The sequence below is a fragment of the Arachis ipaensis genome, chromosome B6, assembly GCF_059453495.1.
Source record: "Arachis ipaensis isolate K30076 ecotype BB chromosome B6, ASM5945349v1, whole genome shotgun sequence".
Lineage (NCBI taxonomy): Eukaryota > Viridiplantae > Streptophyta > Magnoliopsida > Fabales > Fabaceae > Arachis > Arachis ipaensis.
Window position 1 is genome coordinate 82,195,821 of NC_142441.1, and position 5,822 is coordinate 82,201,642.

A 5,822-nucleotide genomic window follows, 5' to 3' on the forward strand; every position below is an offset into this window, starting at 1 on the left:
GGACAAGAACATTCTTGTTGAAGCAGATCCAGAACTTGAAAGGACTCTGAAGAGGAAACTAAGAGAAGCTAAATTACAACAAACCAGCAAGCACCTGTCAGAAATTTTCGAACAGGAAGAGGAGATGGCAGCCGAAAATAATAATAATACAAGGAGAATGCTTGGTGACTTTACTGCACCTAATTCCAATTTACATGGAAGAAGCATCTCCATTCCTGCCATTGGAGCAAACAACTTTGAGCTGAAACCTCAATTAGTTTCTCTGATGCAGCAAAACTGCAAGTTTCATGGACTTCCATCTGAAGATCCTTTTCAGTTCTTAACTGAATTCTTGCAGATCTGTGATACTGTTAAGACTAATGGAGTAGATCCTGAAGTCTACAGGCTCATGCTTTTCCCTTTTGCTGTAAGAGACAGAGCTAGAGTGTGGTTGGATTCTCAACCCAAGGATAGCCTGAACTCTTGGGATAAGCTGGTCAAGGCTTTCTTAGCCAAGTTCTTTCCTCCTCAAAAGCTGAGCAAGCTTAGAGTGGATGTTCAAACCTTCAGACAGAAAGAAGGTGAATCCCTCTATGAAGCTTGGGAGAGATACAAAGGACTGACCAAAAAGTGTCCTTCTGACATACTTTCAGAATGGACCATCCTGGATATATTCTATGATGGTCTATCTGAGTTATCTAAGATGTCATTGGATACCTCTGCAGGTAGATCCATTCACCTGAAGAAAACGCCTGCAGAAGCTCAAAAACTCATTGACATGGTTGCAAATAACCAGTTCATGTACACTTCTGAAAGGAATCCTGTGAATAATGGGACGCCTATGAAGAAGGGAGTTATTGAGATTGATACTCTGAATGCCATATTGGCTCAGAACAAAATATTGACTCAGCAAGTCAATATGATTTCTCAGAGTCTGAATGGAATGCAAGCTGCATCCAACAGTACTCAAGAGGCATCTTCTGAAGAAGAAGCTTATGATCCTGAGAACCCTGCAATAGCAGAGGTGAATTACTTAGGTGAACCTTATGGAAACACCTATAACTCATCATGGAGAAATCATCCAAATTTCTCATGGAAGGATCAAAAGCCTCAACAAGGCTTTAATAATGGTGGAAGAAACAGGTTTAGCAATGGCAAGCCTTTTCCATCATCCACTCAGCAACAGACAGAGAATTCTGAGCAGAACCCATCTAGCTTAGCAAACTTAGTCTCTGATCTATCTAAGGCCACTGTGAGTTTCATGAATGAAGCAAGGTCTTTCATCAGAAATTTGGAAGCACAAGTAGGCCAGCTGAGTAAAAGGATCACTGAAATCCCTCCTAGCACTCTCCCAAGCAATACAGAAGAAAATCCAAAAGGAGAGTGCAAGGCCATTGACATAACCAAAATGGCCGAACCCAATGAGGGAGAGGAGGACGTGAATCCCAAGGAGGAAGACCTCCTGGGACGTCCAGTGATCAATAAGGAGCTTCCCTCTGAGGAACCAAAGGAATCTGAGACTCATCTAGAGACCATAGAGATTCCATTGAACCTCCTTATACCATTCATGAGCTCTAATGAGTATTCCTCTTCTGAAGAGAATGAGGATGTTACTGAAGAGCAAACTGCCAAGTTTCTTGGTGCAATCATGAAGCTAAATGCCAAATTATTTGGCATTGATACTTGGGAAGTTGAACCTCCCTTGTTCATCAATGAACCAAGTGATCTGGATCAACTGACATTGCCTCAGAAGAGACAGGATCTTGGAAAGTTCATAATACCTTATACTATAGGCACCATGATCTTTAAGGCTCTATGTGACCTTGGTTCAGGGATAAACCTCATGCCCCTCTCTGTAATAGAGAAACTGGGAATCTATGGGGTGCAAGCTGCTAAAATCTCATTAGAGATGGCAGACAATTCAAGAAAATAGGCTTATGGACAAGTAGAGGACGTGTTAGTAAAGGTTGAAGGCCTTTACATCCCTGCTGATTTCATAGTCTTGGATACTGGAAAGGAAGAGGATGAATCCATCATCCTAGGAAGACCTTTCCTGGCCACAACAAGAGCTGTGATTGATGTGGACAGAGGAGAATTGATCCTTCAATTAAATGAGGACAACCTTGTGTTTACAACTCAAGGATCTCTCTCTGCATCCATGGAAAGGAAGCATAAAAAGCTTCTCTCAAAGCAGAGTTAACCAAAGCCCCCACAGTTAAACTCTAAGTTTGGTGTTGGGAGGCCACAACCAAACTCTAAGTTTGGTGTTGAACTCCCATATCCAAACTCTAAGTTTGCTGTTGGAGAGTCTCAACAATGCTCTGAACATCTGTGAGGCTCCATGAGAGCCCACTGTCAAGCTATTAACATTAAAGAAGCGCTTGTTGGGAGGCAACCCAATTTTTATTTATCTAACTATATTTTTCTTAGTTATATGTCTTTATAGGTTCATGATTATGTGGAGTCACAAAATAAATATAAAAATTAAAAACAGAATCAAAAACAGCAGAAGAAAAATCACACCTTGGAGGAAGCATCTGCCTGGCGTTCAACGCCAGAACAGAGCATGGTTCTGGCACTGAACGCCCAAAATGGGCAGCATTTGGGCGCTGAACACCCAGAACAAGCATGGTTCTGGCGTTCAACGCCAGAAATGGGCAACAAATGGGCGTTGAACGCCCAAAATGGGCCCCAACCTGGTGCTGAACGCCCAGAGTTGTGTGTAAGGGCATTTTGCATGCCTAAATTGGTGCAGGGATGTAAATGCCTTGACACCTCAAGATCTGTGGACCCCACAGGATCACCTCAGGATCTGTAGACCCCACAGGATCCCCACCTAGCTCCACTCACTTTTTCTCACCCTCTCTCTCCATTCATGATCATCTCTTCTGTTTTCCATTTACCACTCACATCCATACACCCACCTACCTTCAAAATTCAACATCTCTTTCCCACCCAATCCCACCCATATGGCCACATACACACATCCCTCCGTCTCCTCCATATCTTCTTCTTCTTCTTCTATTCTTTCTTCTTTTGCTCGAGGGCGAGCAACATTCTAAGTTTGGTGTGGTAAAAGCATAGCTTTTTTGTTTTTCCATAACCATTAATAGCACCTAAGGCCAGAGAAACCACCTCTGAGCCATGGGAGATGGAAAGATTCATCTCACAAGCCCATCACTAAGAAAAGGATGGAGCAAGCAAGAGAGCTCATTCATGGATCTCAACAGGCACATGAAGAAGCTCATCATCAAGAAATCCCTGAGATACCTCAAGGGATGCATTTTCCTCCACAAAACTATTGGGAGCAAATCAACATCTCCCTAGGAGAATTAAGTGCTAACATGGGACAATTAAGGGTGGAACATCAAGAGCACTCCATCATGCTTCATGAAATAAGAGAAGATCAAAAAGAAATGAGGGAGGAGCAACAAAGACAAGGAAGAGACATAGAAGAGCTCAAGGACATCATTGGTTCCTCAAGAAGGAAACGCCACCATCACTAAGGTGGACTCATTCCTTGTTCTTATCTCTTCTGTTTTTCATTTTCTATGTTATGTGCTTATCTATGTTTGTGTCTTCATTACATGATCATTAGTAGTTAGTAACTTTGTCTTAAAGTTATGAATGTCCTATGAATCCATCACCTCTCTTAAATGAAAAATGTTTTAATTCAAAAGAACAAGAAGTACATGAGTTTCGAATTTATCATTGAACTTAGTTTAATTATATTGATGTGGTGACAATGCTTCTTGTTTTCTGAATGTATGCTTGAACAGTGCATATGTCTTTTGAAGTTGTTGTTTAAGAATGTTAAATATGTTGGCTCTTGAAAGAATGATGACTAGGAGACATGTTATTTGATAATCTGAAAAATCATAAAAATGATTCTTGAAGCAAGAAAAAGCAGCAAAGAACAAAGCTTGCAGAGAAAAAAAATAGGCGAAAAAAAATAGAAAGAAAGAAAAAGAGAAAAGCAAGCAGAAAAAGCCAAAAGCTCTTAAAACCAAGAGGCAAGAGCAAAAAGCCGGTAACCCTTAAAACAAAAAGGAAAGGGCAAATAAAAAGGATCCCAAGGCTTTGAGCATCAGTGGATAGGAGGGCCTAAAGGAATAAAATCCTGGTCTAAGTGGCTAAACCAAGCTGTCTCTAACCATGTGCTTGTGGCGTGTAGGTGTCAAGTGAAAACTTGAGACTGAGCGGTTAAAGTCAAAGTCCAAAGCAAAAAAAAAAAGAGTGTGCTTAAGAACCCTAGACACCTCTAATTGGGGACTTTAGCAAAGCTGAGTCACAATCTGAAAAGGTTCACCCAATTATGTGTCTGTGGCTTTTATGTATCCGGTGGTAATACTGGAAAACAAAGTGCTTAGGGCCACGGCCAAGACTCATAAAGAAGCTGTATTCAAGAATCATCATACTGAACTAGGAGAATCAATAACACTATCTGAACTCTGAGTTCCTATAGATGCCAATCATTCTGAACCTCAATGGATAAAGTGAGATGCCAAAACTATTCAAGAGGCAAAAAGCTATAAGTCCCGCTCATTTAATTGGAGCTATGTTTCATTGATAGTTTGGAATTTATAGTATATTCTCTTCTTTTTATCCTATTTGATTTTCAGTTGCTTGGGGACAAGCAACAATTTAAGTTTGGTGTTGTGATGAGCGAATAATTTATACGCTTTTTGGCATTGTTTTTAGTATGTTTTCAGTAGAATCTAGTTACTTTTAGGGATGTTTTCCTTAGTTTTTATGTTAAATTCACATTTCTTGACTTTACTATGAGTTTGTGTGTTTTTCTGTGATTTCAGGTATTTTCTGGCTGAAATCGAGGGACTTGAGCAAAAATCAGATTCAGAGGTTGAAGAAGGACTGCTGATGCTGTTGGATTCTGACCTCCCTACACTCAAAGTGGATTTTCTGGAGCTACAGAACTCGAAATGGCGCGCTTCCAATTGCGTTGGAAAGTAGACATCCAGGGCTTTTCAGCAATATATATAATAGTTCATACTTTGCTCAAGTTTAGATGATGCAAACTGGCGTTCAAAGCCAGCTCTCTGCCCAATTCTGGAGTTCAGCGCCAGAAATGGATCAAAAACCAGAGTTGAACGCCAGAAATGGATCAAAACCTGGCGTTCAACTCCACAAATGGACTCTGCACGTGAAAAGTTAAGGCTCAGCCCAAGCACACACCAAGTGGGCCCCGGAAGTGGATTTATGCATCAATTACTTACTTATGTAAACCCTAGTGTCTAGTTTATTATAAATAGGACCTTTTACTATTGTATTAGTTATCCTGGATCGTATTTTGATCATGTGATCATGTTTTGGGGGCTGGCCATCTCGGCCATGCCTGGACCTTTCACTTATGTATTTTTAATGGTAGAGTTTCTACACTCCATAGATTAAGGTGTGGAGCTCTGCTGTTCCTCAAAGATTAATGCAAAGTACTACTGTTTTCTATTCAATTCATCTTATTTCACTTCTAAGATATTCATTCGCTCTTCAACCTGAATGTGATGAACGTGACAATCATCATCATTTCCTATGAATGCTTGCCTGACAACCACTTCCGTTCTACCTTCGACTAAATGAGTATCTCTTAGATCTCTTAATCAGAATCTTCGTGGTGTAACCTAGAATGATGGCGGCATTCATGAGAATCCAGAAAGTCTAAACCTTGTCTGTGGTATTCTGAGTAGGATTCAATGATTGAATGACTGTGACGAGCTTCAAACTCGCGATTGCCGGGCGTAGTGACAGACGTAAAAGGATAGTAAATCTTATTCCAGCATGATCGAGAACCGACAGATGAATAGCCGTGCTGTGACAGGGTGTGTTGA

General features: G+C 40.8%; 1 non-coding gene across 1 annotated transcript; it reads right to left on the bottom strand.

Moving 5' to 3' along the window:
* Nucleotides 1-520: 520 nt before the first annotated feature.
* Nucleotides 521-624, bottom strand: LOC148561530 (small nucleolar RNA R71). The gene has a single exon (XR_015886817.1). It is a non-coding gene; the product is annotated as a small nucleolar RNA R71 (small nucleolar RNA).
* Between the last annotated feature and the right edge of the window lie 5,198 nt (nucleotides 625-5,822).